Below are 13,567 nucleotides of genomic sequence, written 5' to 3'. Positions count from 1 at the left end.
CAGTAAATACCCGTCCCCCACTCACTGTCTCCATCCCAGTTATTTTTTCTTCTGATATATGCTTCAAATGTGCTTTGAGCTTACTTTGATATATGTTATCTGGTGATTCCATTTGGGCTAATAATGGCGATTTGTATTATCTATACCAGTTAATACTTGCATATTGCAATAAGAGCTCCCTTTAACGGCCATTTTGGAGACTAAACTCAAGCTTCTCTAATTCTTCATGGCTCTTGACATGAATCTTGGCATCTGTCCTTTCGCTCTCTAATCAGTGATTGAGCATCGTTCTGAAAAGTATTATATAATTTTCTTAAACAATGCGCTCGTTATTTCATTTGCATAAAATTAATCTATGCATTATTTTAACGCATTCCTTAACTCACTTAAAATAAATGGGGGTAGGTATTCGTGCTAAATGGGCGGTATCGTATCAGCCGCCTGTTATATTTTCTACCGATATTCAGTTTTCCATCGCCTTCAACAGAATTGAATATCAAGCGGGGCGTATATAGGGCCGCCACGGCGATATCGTCCATTTAGCGCTACCGCCCATGATGAATTTCTACCCCATGGACTGGTGACTGCGTCGAAAAGCCGACAAATTAATTTCATATAGAACCATAGACCAGAGCAAAAGAAGATACTTATTTTTTTCTGGTTAGCCCTGTGTCTGAAATGCAGAAGGCCGTCGCTAGGTTTAAGAATTTCCAAGTTTACTTACTGAAAAATTAGACAGGCAGGCTTCTGTTCGCCCTCTGCCATTAGGAACTATCGATGGCGCAGAGCACACGATTGAACAAGGATGCCCTCCTCGCTTTTATACATTAAATTAATTCTATCTTCCACCTGTACAAACCAGATGAGCCTAGAAATTACAGGAGTAGGTTTTACTCTTTACCGCCTTGCGTATTAAGCATCGCCTGGGTTGAGTGCAGAAAGGAAAATCTGGCTGGAAGGATCCAACACCAGTAACAGAACATGTCCCGCTGATCTTTCCGTTAATTTGAATGGATGGAAAAATCGGATGGATTATGTTACCGACATGCTCTGCTTCAGGCCGGATTTTCCTTTCTGCACTCTGCCCAGGTGATGTTTTACGCCCAGCGGTAAAGAGCACATGCCTGTAATTTCTCCGGGGGTTCCCCCGATCTCCCGCTGCTTGCCCTGTTTCTCAGGGCTTTGCGCCCATCTACAGATAAGGATAGGGTGGGAGATCGGGAGTACCTCGGCGGGCGTTTTATCCCTAAATCCACCGTGCTTCACTTTAGAGTAGGAAGACTTAGTGTTAAGATGTTATTTAATAGACGTGTTGAACTATTTAAATCCTGCCTCATTTCCTTCGCCTTACTCTAGGGGCGCTGCTGTCAATTTTAACACCAGGTGGCCCAAACTGGTCTGTATGATGCAGCTACTCACTGAATAAACTGGATCAGCCATGGAGGATACTTAGATTTATTATCAAAACGTAGGGCTCAAGTTTGCACTGTGGACGATGAATCATGCTGAAAGAATGCGATGTTTTTTGCTGAGTAAAACTAAAATGCTGGAAAGAATAGTTTTCTTGATGCAGTGACATAATCCCTTTATTGTTCATCTCTGTAATTAGAAATAAAATCACTGAAAGATCGCCTTAATGATGCCGGTGAGAATTCATCCCGAACTATTTGTTGTTTATTTGCCTTTTAAAGGCATTTTGAATTGAGTTGTGCAAAATGCTGCATGTAATCAATTGCTATTTGAAATAAGATTAAATTAAGTTCTACGGCGCTGGTATGGGAGTACACTCGTGATGATACAATTTCTCCGCAGCCGTTTTTATAAAACCATTTGTATGCTCCAATTTCTATCGCAGGTAACCTTTTGCAGAATTTCTTGCTCACTTTCCTTCACAAACCATTTTTAAAAGTTCAACGCTGGGCAACATACTTCATTTTTAGAAGTACGGCCTATCGATCAATAGAATTCCACATGACATGGAGCTGATGACAGAATTGAAAACCGGATCGGGGTATATTTTCCATTACCGAAGTTCAGGAGAACGGCCACTATCAGCTAACCAATCCGCATACATGCTCTTTGGTACCTCTTAAATGCCTTAACAATCAGAAATAATTTTACTTTAATGCAGATTGCGCCTCGGGAGTAACTTGGGAACATAAATTTGAGCGTCTAAATAGTAGGCACGCGTGGCAGGAAATCAGGGGTCACAGAATGCACTATGCCAGAGCTTCTGACCGTGGTGCTGCATTAACAACAAGCAGCCTTTGCGCTGGCACGCTATACCACTACCATGGCCATCTTGCACACCTCTTCCAGGTTGGTACTGTAATAATTGTCTTCCCCTCCTTAGGCAAACAAATCGCCATAGGCTTGCTTAACACTCAAATGACTGACATAGTTCTGTAATGGGCTTACTTGTAGCGTTCTTCTGCCCTGTTGGTAGTGACAACAATTGGTGTTGTCAGGCAAGATCAAAGGGACTAACCGAAAATCTCCAATAACCATCAATTCTAGCTTGGCTTTCTTTTGGAGTAGATCTATTAAGTGTTCAATCAGCCAAAATGTTGGAGTAATAACAGCTTCCTAAACACCTAGAACTGGTACACACGATGCGCCATAAACTTTCCGCACTTTGACCAATATCCTTTGCCGATTTTATGTAGGACGCCAGGTAGTCTGCTGAAGTAAGAATGGTCACGTGTGCGCTTTTCATGAACCCCTGCGAAAGGGATAATTTCAAAGAAGCCATTCTACCTGGATATGTGTTGCGAAGCCTCTCTGCCAAGTTCACAAATGAGAGAGCTTGTTTTAGCCGAAATCAGCCTGCGAGCTCCTTCAAAGTAACCGCGGTTTCATTTCTTGATACTCAAGGAAGATTTCCATGAGCGATTCAAACTCCTGGGTTCTTTCAGAATTAGAAAAGCTCCCTTTTTTTAAATTGATGCATTTAAACCAATGCATAAACAACATTTTTGAACCAATCAAGAAACTGGTTCCAGGCCCTGACCTTTTAAAAGGCTGAAAACGTTCCCCCTTGGGAACTTGAATGCGGCAAGAATAAAAACAAGTAGGGAGCAGGCCAGGCTGCAAAACAGAATGTACGGGAACAGACCAAAGCCGGACAGGCCAGGATAAAGAAAAATGTAAGTGAGATAAACAGACGTTCTGAGGGGCGAAAAACTGGCGGAATGGCTTTTGCCGACTGTTACACGACACGTGTGATATTCAGTTCCATTGAAGTTAATGGAACTGAATATCGGGTGGAGCGTGTAACAGGCGACAGATGCGATACCGCCTGTTTTGAGTCCCCGTCCATGCCCAATTTCACCCCCTATGTGTTATATTAAGATGCGTACTGCAAAGCTGGGTTTGATTTTTTTTTTTGGCTTATGGGTTTCGATTTTTTGCAAAAGGGCTTCCATTTTTAGGTAGATTTGGGTTTTGCATAAAGTGGCTTGGACTTTTAATCAGTATTTTAGTATGGAGGGTTGGATTTTGTGCGGGATTGGGGAAGGGACTTGCATCTTTAGTTTGGTGGAGCTGTGTTTGTAGCAGTGGGAATACTACCACAGGCAGTTCTAGTTACGGGATTTTTGAATTATTTAATGTTTAAGTGTTTTTTAAAAAACGAGGGGATTTCCACATGTTCAAAAAATGACCACAGGCGTTGGAGATGTGTAGTAAAGCCTGTTCATGGAATGTGAGCGCTCGTGAACTATTTTAAACTGCTACAGTGAGAGTCTATATTTTATCTCAACCCCGTTAGCCACCATCACCAAGGATGTTAAGGACTTCATTAAATCTCGTTTCAGATATTCACACCCATTCAGGACAATTGTTTTGTTGTAAACATGGTCCGTCTACTTCCTCGGGTCAGAATTCGCAAAATGAAAATAAACCCCCATGTGGACGGAAGTTCGGTTTTGGACTAAGGACTGCAAGGGACAATCTTGGCCCGGAATTGGAAATGAAAATGCAGCAGTTACATTTTTTGTTTGTAGTTAGAAGTTGTATGTGGGACAAAAAGTAATGTCAAAATCAAGCAAGTGAAATGGCAAGTGAAAAAATCAAAGGCTCCTACAATAAAAATCTAAGCCCCCTAAGCTAAACTCCTACTCGACTGTTCCAAGTTTGCGGTCTGCGTTAGGTATTATTTCAGGTACAGCGATGTTAGTTAATCCTGTAAGCGTTCCGGACTTGCCAGAAGTGCCCAAAATGCAAAATATCTAATTCTACAAGAGTATAACCCGAGGGTTTAACAACAGGACCGCCTTGTCATCTGAACTTTATATCGTGTCTCTCCCATGTGCCCTCTGGGCATTTCTCCGACCTTTACAAATGTGGACTGAAACACTTTTGTGATACTAGACCAAATATAAATTAATAGGCTGCCTTATTTCACAGACAGCAACTGAACACACACACATACACACACACACACACACACACAAAGATATAAAGCAAATTCAGCGTTCTTAATTCAAACTCACTCACCTCAGAAAACTGGAAAATAATAAACCACGATGCCTGTCCCTACTGTGGTGACAACATAACCAATAGTATAATTTAAAAGATAAATACAAACGTATGTGCAGGAAAAATGACGTTTAAAAGGTACGTGGAGGGGGCAGGGATATGGAACTGGGGGCATAGCCCTTTCAAAAAGCCGGTACAGGCACCAAAGGCCTCTTATGTTGCGAATGTCTATGATTCTATGATTATGGTTTAATTAGTGTCCGTTGTCATAGTTCTGTTCGGTTTCTATGGAGTTTGCATTTCCTTTCAACCCTCTGCATGGAGGCATATGCAATAAGGTTTCTGCTCCAACTCCTCCTCACGACCGCAGTTGCAAGCTAATCAATCAAATGTCACCTTTCTCCGTTGGTTCTGGGACCAATCGAACTGGCCATGAGCCTGAAACGGGAATCGTAAAACCAGGTCATATGCAACATTGGAACACTGCTTTGTAGCATACTTAAACCAACAGATGAAGAACATGAGGTTTCCCATAAGAATCTAGAAAACACCAGGAACAGGAAAGCGCAATTAGACCCAACAAACTTATCCTATTTCATAGCTTACGGATCTTGTCACCAGAGCCTGAAAATTACTCCTAGAAATATTAGCAAGCTAAACTTTATGACGTTGATATGATATTCTTCCGTCCGCTATTTCAAAGGAGATTATTTTAAATGGTCGATCTGAAGTAGATGACAAGAAGAGCTCAATTGTTTCACCGTAAGAAGGGAGAGGAAATTGGCGGGAGTTCTTCTAGGATTTTATAGTGTGGTTGATATAAGTTGGAAGCTGCTAATGTATTTCATATTATCGTTAATGTTACAGAAAATAAAGCGGGATTCAAAGTCGAAGGTAAGTAACAAAATGGCTGTATCAAACGAAGGACAAACTAATTCTAAGGGTTGGAGAGAAATTGTCCAGTCCTGTACGACCGTTACCAGCCGGCATTGAGCATCTGGAGATTGCGCACACCTAGTCCCGATTTCCTACCACGTGCTTGGGGGGGGGGCGAGGAGGGGGAGCCGCAATTTCCCAATATGCATGTGCTTGTTGCATTGAAGTGGAAAATCCCTCCGCTAACTGGTATTTTCTGCTTCAGGCGTGGGGACCATATTGGGAAAATGCATCAAGATTTTCTGGCCATTCAAATTAATGGACAACAAATTGTGAGCTACACGCACATCCACAGCCATGGATTGTGGAAAATAAAATATGCGTTATTTCAGTTATGTAAAGTACAAATCAACATTTAACATTCCTCACACACTGGGAATTGCACATCACGAATTTTTGCAATCTCTACCCCATGATCATCTGACCGTTGGAGTGAAAGTAAACTAAGAGGTCAGGCTTACGTCTGCAGACAAGTGTCAGGGCACCCCAGCAGCCTGTTTGCTGCTGAACTAAAGATAGCATTGCAAGTGGTGTTACAAGGACTGTTGTCATTTGTGCTACTCCAATGTACCATTTCTATAGGTCAGCATTGCAGCAAAACCTGCAAGGAATTGGAGCTACATTCAGACCACTGTCCACCCTTACTGCATTGCATAAGCTAACGTATTGCTACAGGTGTTGTTGCAGCCGTTAGCACAGCTCTACATCTTGCTTTCTGATGACCAAGAGGCCGTGAAGGCAGTTCCAATTTGTCGTTGCCAGGTATGTGCGCCAGGGCCTGCTGATTTTTGACACGGGGCCATACCAAAGGCTACTGCACAAAATAAGAGCTCATGGTGTAGGTGTTAACATATTAGCATGGGTAAAGGATTAGTTAGCTAACAGGAAACAGAGAGTAGGCATAACTGGGTCATTTTCAAGTTGGCAAGTTGTAACGAATGGAGTGCCACAGGGATCAGTGCTTGGGCCTCAACTATTTACAATCTATATCAATGACTTGGATGAAGGGACCGAATGTATGGTTGCCACATTTGCTGATGACACAAAGGTAGATAGGAAAGTAAGTTGTGAAGAGAACATAAGGAGTCTGCAAAGGGATATAGATAGGTTATGGAGTATAATGTGGGAAAATGTGAACTTGTCCACTTTGACAGGAGAAATAGAAAAGCAGTATATTACTTAAACGGAGAGAGATTGCAGAACTCGGAGGTACAGAGGGATCTGGGGGTCCTAATATATGAATCACAAAAAGTTAGTATGCAGGTACAGCAAGTGATTAGGAAGGCAAATGGAATGTTGTCATTTATTGCAAGTGGAATGGAATATAAAAGTAGAGATGTTTTGCTACAGTTGTACAGGGAATTGGTGAGACCACATCTAGAATACAATGTGCAGTTTTGGTCTCCTTATTTAAGAAAGAGCATAATTGCTTTGGAGGCGGATCGTAGAAGGTTCACTCAACTGATCCCTGTGATGAGGGGTTTATCTTAAGAAGAAAGGTTGGATAAGTTGGGCATATATATATACTGGAGTTTAGAAGAATGAGAGGTGATCTTATTGAAATATTTAAGATCCTGAGGGGACTAGAAGGGGTAAATGCTGCGAGGATATTTCCCCTTGTGGGAGAGACTAGACCTAGGTGCCATACTTTAAAAATAAGGGGTCTCCTATTTAAGACGGAGATGAGGAGAATTTCTTTCTCTCAGAGGGTCGTGAGTCTGTGGAACTCCCTTCCCCAGAGAGCGGTGGAGGCAGGGTCATTGAATATTTTTAAGGCTGAGTTGGATAAATTCCTGATTAACAAGGAAGTCAAAAGTTATATTAGGTAGACGGGAAAGTAGGGTTGAGGTCACAATCAGATCAGCCATGATCTTATCAAATGACGGAGCAGGCTCGAAGGGCCGAATGGCCTACTCCTGCTCTTAATTCGTTGGTTCGTATGTTCGTATGATACGGGCATTGGCACCTTGATGGGTGTAGCCAATCGGGGTATACTGGTTATTGATAATCCAAGCATGCCCATTTTGATGCAATCCAACTGAAAACATAATATGCTGTGATTCAGATACTACTGTTGAACCATCCAAAAGTATTGTTAGTCAGGTATTCATATATTTTAATGATGACATTGGGTCTGATGTCCCAAGCTCCTTTGAGAATAGGAGCCTCTGCTTGCATTTATTAGACGCTAAGCGAATTATGTCCATTATTGGCTTCAAATTTGGGTGTGCAGGTATCGGCAGATGAACACAAAGCACCTCTTCTTCTAAACATTTCTGATAGGGTGATTCTCGTTGGGAAACCATTGTCGCCAGTAATGGTGAATGTCCAATATCCGGCCCAGTCTTGGATGAGCCATAACTTCCTCCAAATAAACATTGTGGAGACCAAAGCCAATATCTCCATCTTTTGCCACAAACCTTGTACCTTCGTGACCATTTCCGTCGCCTTCCCTGACCACTGAATCAAACTATTCTCAACTTCTACATCCTGCTTCACACTGAGAGGAATTACCAATCTTGTTATTATTTTCTCACCTCAACATGTGTTTCGGACCCCATATCCTCTCCATCACAAAGACCTCCAACTCACATCTCTGTAACATTGTCCACCTCCAACCCTATTTCAGCCATCTTCTGCTGAAACCTTCATGCATGCCTTATCATCTCCAGACTTACTTACCGCAATACTCTCCGCACCGGACTCTCATGCTGCACTAACAGTCAGTTCATTTAAAATTCTGTCTCCTATATCCTATCTCACACCAATGCCACTTATTCATTATACTTGTCATTCTGCATAAGAAAAGCTTAAAATTGTATACAGCCTTGTCAGTCTTCCAGAATCGTCTCGAAATGTTTCGCTTACTTATTTGAATTGCTTTGAAGTGCAGATATTGATGTTATGTAGGCAAACGCGGCATCCATTCTGCATTAGAAAACCATCTCAAAAAGGCAATGAGACGAATGTCCCAATTAATCTGCTTTTAGTTGAGGGAGCCATATTGGACCAGACATCGGGAGAACTCCCTGCTTTTCTTTGAAAACTGCCACAAAATTTTCAACATCCACAAACCTGAGCTTTGATTTAAGGCATCATTATTTCTGACAAAACAGCACTTAATCTACATTGCTCTGGAGTGTTAGCTTTGATAATACACTCAAGTCCTGCATTAGAATATGGGTCACAACCTTCTCACTCAGAATGTGCTCCGAATTCACGCAACATGACACAAAAGCCACACTGCAAGGACCTGGGACAGATTAAACGCTAGGCCTTTTGGGGACAGCCTCTGAGTTGCAGGAGACATATATTCCCCTTAACCGTGAATTTTGTTTAAAGCAATATGCCAGATATGCTTTTTTCCATTCCCTAAATAATCCTTTATGCCTCTATCAAATTATCTATCAGACGCCTACTTGCCAGGCTGAAAAGGTAAACTTTCTCTAATCGTATCTCATAACTTAGAGCTATAACACCCAGCCTCGCGATACAAATCTGCACCGCCTCCAGCGCTTGTATGTCCCCTTACCTGTTTCGTGACAATCAGAACTGGATGCAGTACACAGTACTGTGGCCTGGTCAGAGAACCATAAAGTTTATTGAATACCTCCTATGAGTTCTCGCGACTGTTTTGGCTGTGCAGCCTAACGAGAAACCTTGATCAATATATTTTTCAGACCAAGAAAGATTAGAAGCTATTCAAAAGGATATCGGTAAGATTACTTTTTACTGAACAAAATTCAAAGTTTGATGTTAAGGTGCATTGTTCTTGCTGGGAGTAATCCTCCAGCCAAACTTTTTTCATGTTTGCATGGCTTTTATGTTGCCAAGTGCATTTGAATGAATACATTATCCCCTTTATTCCTTGCAAGCCCCCTGATGCAAAACATGCTTATTTGTTTGCAGTGGAACTGCTGCGTCTGAAAGACAAAGGTAAAGTCCCTCTCCTTACTTGTGCACTATTTTGTTCTCCGAGGATGTTCAAATCTTTCCCTTCGTCACAATTTAGCATATAAAAACTATTTTAAAAAGTAACCAGACATGTTGGTCAGAAATAGAAGAAACACAATGCATCATAGTGCAGACTACAGAGAGTAAAGAACGTGTCAGAAAAGCAAATTGGTCAACAGCACTCTACGGAAAATTGTAAATTGGTGTGACTTTTAATAAGAATAAGGGTCCACGAGTACAATGATGGCAGTGAAACCCGATGCTTATTTTCATATCCATGAATTCTCATAATAAAGCACAGCACTGAAAACAATCTAAAACAACTTGGTTAACATATGCACCAGTAGCCCGCCACTAACAAGTGGAACAGAAAGGCTGCAGCTGGTGATCGGAATTTCAAAGTGATGAGGAAATGGTACCCTGGCGAATCTGATAGGAACATAGGAGCAGGAGTGGGCCATTCAGCTTCTCGAGCCTGCTGTGCCATTCAATTAGGTAGTGGCTGATTTGTACGTCAACTCCATTTACCCGCATTAACTCCATGTCCATTGATACACTTACCTAACAAAAATCTATCGATTTCGGTCTTGAAAGCTCCAATTGTTCCAGCATCCACAGCTGCATTCCAAGAAAAAAATACAGTGGACCCGAATTCGGCATCAATCCGAAGAACATTGCTTCCAGTCAGGGCCTTCCTTGAAGGTAAAAGAAAGAAAGTTCTACAAGTCTCGTCGGATGGCAGAGTGGATTTAAAATGATCATATGTCTCCACGTTGGGAATGAAAGAGAAAAAAAGCAGAAGCACTTAAAACATTTGGATGACTGACAATACTCTCTCGACCAAGCCATTTGCATCCTTGACAAAAGGAATGTTCAGTAGTAATCAGACTAACTACTTATGCTCCAAATCAGCCACATCAATATGAATACAATTTTAAAAACAACACCGGTGTTAAAGCGAATGGACAACAATCATTGCGATATATTTCCGCCTAACCATTCAGTGCCTTCATCGTAATCTTTTCAAGGACAAGAAAAACACCTCCTCGATGTTAATTGTTTCCACTGGAGAAAATCGTTAAATCACTGAAGCCCAGAATCGAATACGCTGGCCCAGCGTGTCTCTATTATGCACAAATCCTACAAGAATGGCAGAGAACGGAATTAAAATGGCCTTAAACCTCGACGTTGGAAATGAAAGAGAGGGTGCAGAGGAGATTTACTGGAATGGTACCAGGGATGGGGGGGTTTCAGTTATCTGGATAAACTGGAGATGCAAGGGTTGTTCTCATTAGAGCAGAGAAGGTTAAGGAGAGGTTTAATAGAGGTGTTCAAAATTATGAGGGGTTTTGATAGAGTGGATAGGGAGAAATTGTTTCCACGAGCAGCAGGGTCGGCACAGGACGGGGATGTTAAATAATTGGCAAAAAAGCCAAGTGCAGGTGAGGAGAAATGTTTTCACTCAGCGAGTTGTTATGATCTGAAATGCGCTGCCTGAAAGGGTGGAGGAAGCAGATTCAATAGTAACTTTCGAAACGGAATTGGATAACTACTTAAAAACGAAAAATTTGCAGGGCTATGGGGAAAGAGTATGGGAGTGGAACTAATTGGTTGCTCCTTCAGAGAGCCGGCGCAAGCATGATGGGCCGAATGGCCTCCTTCTGTGCTGTACGTTTTTATGATACGATCCAACATCGGACTCGTTAGCCTCCAAGTGGAATGTCCCTACCGAGTTGTGCGCGACTGTCGTGCTCAAGGTTGATACCAGACAAATAAGCACCGAATAGTATTCTAGGTAGCCATAGATATGATAATATATAAGTCAACTCCAGCCATTGAATTCTTATAGCTAACGAGGGTAGTGTTGCAACTATGCTTTTCAGCAGATCAGTAATTTACATTGTGAACAAGATATACCACCAATGGCAAGCAATCAAAAAAATCTAAATTGAATATAAATTGGCATATGTCGATCAGAAAGCGCTAGCGAACAGGTGTGACGGGGTGCTGCCCTTCTAGCTAGGTCCAGCTCCCAAATTCCTGATTCTCAACAGGGCTTCCTCCCCCTTTACGAGAATGACATCTTCCTCGGATTTGAAACGAGGCCAAGGTCAGCACAGACTGCAAGTCCCGCCTGGCGATTGTCGACGTAAGGCAGGACGGCAAAGTTGGTTTCCAGGAATTTCAGGCCTTAGGTGACAAATCAATACGGGAAATATTCTGACTCAGGACTGCGACACGGCACCCATCCACTAATTTTGGCACATTTAACGAATGAACATATATTGATTGCCTATAGGCAAATGACCAATCACATCAGTAGCATCAGAAAACAATGCAAGCGATTGATTAATTCTATCCGAGAAACAATGGATAGGAGAGAGATGGGGCTGCAGACCGAACCATTGAAGTGATTCCAGATCAACATGATGTTTCAGTGACGGTGGCCTTAGAGCAACACTAAGGACAGTAATGACGAGGACGACGCCGGTGGTGAGGACGACGACAATAATGATGATGATAAAACATAAATATGATTTAAAGAAACACTTCGTTTTGTTGCAAAAGCAATTTCTTAAAATTAATTATCAGAAGAAAATAATTAACATTTTCTGATAATTCCCAGAATCGGAGGGGCAGATAATGTGGAACGGGTGAATGTGCAATATGCAGTAGACAATTGAAGGGTGTGCGTGGCTTAAAGCTGCATTGCAGTTTGTAATACAGTACTATCTAATCCTGCGATTGATGATGCTGTGGTGCACGATCTCACGGGATGATATGAATATTTCGGCAACCCTCCACAACAGGTACATGTATATTTCAATGACGAGCATGACCATTAACAAATTAATCGTGTACTTACTCACCGTGGGTGAAATACAATTTACAACTTATATCTCACACTAGTCTACGGTCGGTGGTGGGGAAACTTTTAGAGGCAATAATCAGGGGCAAAATAAGTTGGCACTTGGAAAAGTATGGGCTAATGAATGAAAGTCAATACGGGTTTGTTAAAGGAGAATCGTGTTTGACTAACTTGATTGAGTCCTTTGATGAAGTAACGGGCAGTGCGGTTGATGTTGTGTATGTGGACTTTCAAAAGACATTTGATGAAGAACCACATAATAGATTTGTTAGCAAAATTTAAGCTCACGGAATGAAAGGGAAAATGGCAGCGAGGATCCGAAATTGGCTCGGGGACAGAAAGCAGAGAGTAGTGGTGAACCGTTGTTTATCAGACTGAAGAGAAGTATACAGTGGTGTTCTCCAGGGGTCAGTATTAGGACCACTGCTCTTTTTGATATATATTAATGACGTGGACTTGGGTATAGAGGGTACAATTTTAAAGTTTGCAGATGACACCAAACTCGGAAATGTAGTAAACAATGTGGAGGATAGTAACAGACTTCAGGGTTAGGGTTAGGTTGGACATAGACAGACTGGTGAAATGGGCAGACACATGGCAGATGAAATTTAATCCAGAGAAGTGTGAAGTGATGCAGGAAGAATGAGGAGATGCAATATAAACTAAATAGCGCAATTTTAAAGGGGGCACAGGAACAGAGGGAGCCATGCTTAAATCTTTAAAGGTGGCAGGACTGTTAAAAAAGCATATGGGATCCTGAGCTTTACTAATAGAGACATAGAGTACAAAAGCAAGGAAGTTATGCTAAGCCTTTTTAAATCACTGGTTTAGGCCTCGGCTGGAGTATCGTGTTCAATTCTGGGCGCCACACTTTGAAAAGGCTGTCAAGGCCCTAGAGAGGGTGCAGAAGAGATTTACTAGGATGGTGCCAGGGATGAGGGACTTCAGTCATGTGAAGAGACTGGAGAAGCTGGGTTGTTCTTGGAACCGAGAAGGTTAAGGGGAGCTTTGATAGAATTGTTCAAAATCATGAACGGTTTTGACAGTGTAAATGAGGAGGCACTGTTTCCAGTGGCAGAAGGGTCGGTAACCAGAAGACACAGATTTAAGGTGATCGGCAAAAGAGCCAGAGGCGGCATGGAGAAACATTCTTTTTCACAGTGAGTTGTAATCATCTGGTATGCACTGCCTGAAAGAATTGTGGAAGCAAATTCAATAGTAACTTTCAAAAGGGCATTGGATAAATACTTGAAGGGAAAAAAAATACAGGGCTATGTGGAAGGAACAAGGGAATGAGATTAATTGGGTAGCTCTGACGATGGGCCGAAT

Source organism: Heptranchias perlo, chromosome 39 (assembly GCF_035084215.1).
Source record: "Heptranchias perlo isolate sHepPer1 chromosome 39, sHepPer1.hap1, whole genome shotgun sequence".
NCBI lineage: Eukaryota > Metazoa > Chordata > Chondrichthyes > Hexanchiformes > Hexanchidae > Heptranchias > Heptranchias perlo.
The sequence above is the reverse complement of the archived record's forward strand: the minus strand, read 5'-3'. Positions refer to the sequence as shown.